This window comes from Phytophthora infestans, genomic scaffold (genome assembly GCF_000142945.1).
Source record: "Phytophthora infestans T30-4 supercont1.38 genomic scaffold, whole genome shotgun sequence".
Taxonomy (NCBI): domain Eukaryota; phylum Oomycota; class Peronosporomycetes; order Peronosporales; family Peronosporaceae; genus Phytophthora; species Phytophthora infestans.
Window position 1 is genome coordinate 1063293 of NW_003303721.1, and position 2988 is coordinate 1066280.

Genomic DNA, 2988 nt, shown 5'->3' on the forward strand with positions numbered 1-2988 from the left:
GGTTGCCTTAACAACGTGTAGGCATATCCCAGCTTTCTTAAAGCACAGACACGAACACGTGCGTGCAGTAGCATCAACAATCCATCCACCGACGGGCATGTTGACCCAGCTAATTCTAGCGTAGTTTTTGGCCTCGTACGTACACGGCTTTTTAGTATTTGCAGCAGGGGCATGCACAGATTCTCCTGGCTCTTGTGATGAGCTCGTGGGAAGCGGAGATGGTGCGACACGAACCAGAACTAAATTGTTGTCTCGGTGAATCAATTCTGCAGTCATGACCTTTTTTTTATCAGTCCTTCTGTAAGCAGCCAGTAAACGTTTGGATACAGTAGGCTGATCGCAAAAGGGTTGCATTGAGGCGATAAACGAAATTCGTGACAAATCCAGGCGGACTACAAGCTCTGCCGGGTTAGCCCGTTTGCTGTCATTCACTAGTTTTAATGTGTAGTGGTACTGCTCAAGCGGGTTGTTAGTAGCCGCGTACCCTGTGGGGGTACGATAAGCTTGCCAGCGTGAAAAGCGGGCGCCTAGTATCCACTGCGAAATAATGTGATTTGTCACACGTCGAAACCGAGGACATATTGTACCCGCTCCACACCATGACCTCACAACAAACTCTCGTTTACGCAGATAGTGCTCTTCATCGATAGCATAGTGCAAATCATACAGATTTCGAAAAATCAACTGAACTGATATCCCATCCAGTTTTGCTTCTTGCGTTTGTCTTTGTACATTTTGTGTAACATGGAACCAGCACATTAGGACCGTGCTATCAGGTAATTCAGCTGTGCAGGCATTGTACTGAGCTTTGTCAGCGTCCATCATGACAAAGTCGGGCGAAAATTGCACGTTAAACAATTCCAGAATCACACGCCTTAAAAATGCCAAGTACCAAGCCACGTCTTCATTGCGACGTTGTGATGTACAGCAGTAAAGAATTGGCTGGAACCTTCCAGCACGATCTGAAATACCCACAACAGAAACAGGGTATTTCTGCTTTACGCAGTCGTGCGTAGTGTCTAGATGAAGAACTGTTGAAAGATCCGGGTTTTGTTGCACATCCACATAGCTCTCAAGTAGTCTTGTACATGTTAACCCAATACGAAATGGATTCCCTAGCGCACCGGTGCCAAGAGCTGGTTCAACTACACCATCCACAACTTTGGTATCGCAAAAAACTAGCAGAGAATTCGGATCTTGATCCCAAACTCTACGAGAATCTTCACAATCATACATGCATTGTCGACAAATCTCTTGCACAGGCTCCATTGAGTCCGGCCGATTTTTGCGCCGCCAACTTTTTTGATAGTTCTGCACCTTGGCTAGCTCTGGAGCGGGCCCTATAATGCGCCGGTCTCTTATCTCACGACAAAGAAACGAGTACAAAGCTTGGGCCACAATTGAAGGTGTGTCTTCGAGCCTAGTGTCCAGATAGGCTTTCATTGCAGGATTTAGCTTAGCTGTTGTAGGTGAAGGCGGCGCATCTTCAGCCATGATGTGTACGCCTTGCTCTAATACAATTTTGCCGTCACTTTCTTGGCATTCTAGTAGCTTGTACCGACAGCGGCAGGCTTCTCCAGACGCCTTGCAACGCTTGGAGGTACACTTTGTAACTATTTAGCGCATTTCATGCCAGGTAGTCGCTAAGTTGTCCTCGTAGCGAGAGATGTGATCTATTGTGCAGTGATGTAGCTCACTAGTCGGTCGGGAAAAGGCTGGCAGACCCGCTAAAAAGTCGCTATACGAAACAGTGTCTCCTGAACTCCACACTTTAAGCCATGGCAGGCGTCCAACGTGACCGCCGCGTTCATCATCCATGCTGCGTGCTTGAAAACGAGGGCTACGTAGCTATATTCTTGTGTTATAGTGCTGTAATTAATCCAATGGTGTTGTGAAAATGCTATATTTATTTGTGGATTCAACGGTGCTTTTTGTGAAACCTCCCATATTTTTAGTGTGGTGTGCAGTTCTTTTTTATGGTAGACCTTTCTAAATAAGCATTGCAAATCATTTCACTTATCGTGCGAGCCTTAGATAATCGGTGCTTTGGATGGCCCTCAAGAAATACTCGTGTGCACGTACGATGTGCAGTTTCTCGTAGGACATTAAGTGCCTCATGCTGAAAGCAAATGCGGAAATGAAGCAGTAGCAACTGAGAAAATTTAAACCATGCGTCGTGACGATTCTATATGTGTTCTTAAATTATTCGTTCGGTCCGTATTGCAAAAGTTATGGCCATAAAAAAACTGGAGGTGCATTTCATATCGCCAGTACAATACCGGTTTATCCGAATTAATCTGGTTTGGGCTGTCTCAGCAGGAAACCGCACTGCTTTCCCAGAAAAGGTGAAGCTAATTAATCGATGCATGCGCGCTTTAGTGACGTCACAAATATCGGATATTTACAGGACTTCTCAGTTTTAAACAAAAACACCGGTTTTGGATAGATATCGGGCAATTCCATTATTCTACTAATGTATATGAAATACGAGCAGGTAGACCATTTCATATTGAAAAAAACCTAGGTTCAAAACAAGAAATGCTCAGATCAAAACAAGTAAATCCAAAAGACGAACGAAATGCCCGTCTTATCGTTTGGGGGACGAGATTTGAAGCACCATAGAGTCGACTCGACAGGTCTAACCACAGTATTAATACTGAAAATATCTTAAAAAGGTATGGACATCCCTCACCGGATTAATTCCACGGTACTGCGTAGCTTGCCTTTTGTTATCTCGCTCAACATTCGGGCCAAATAATGTAAGCCGAATTATTCGGCTTGTATTTTGCTGTAAGCTGATTGTTGACCCAATGTTGAGCAGTCAGACTTTATGGTATTTATACGATCTCTACCGCTGTCACATGAATCGACGAATCCACCATGAAGCCGATCGTAGAAGACTATAATAGGCTGGGCGTAAGCATACACGCAGTATGGCCAAGCCTGAAGAAAAATCAGCATATGAAAGGTGGTGCTCTATTTTGTTTA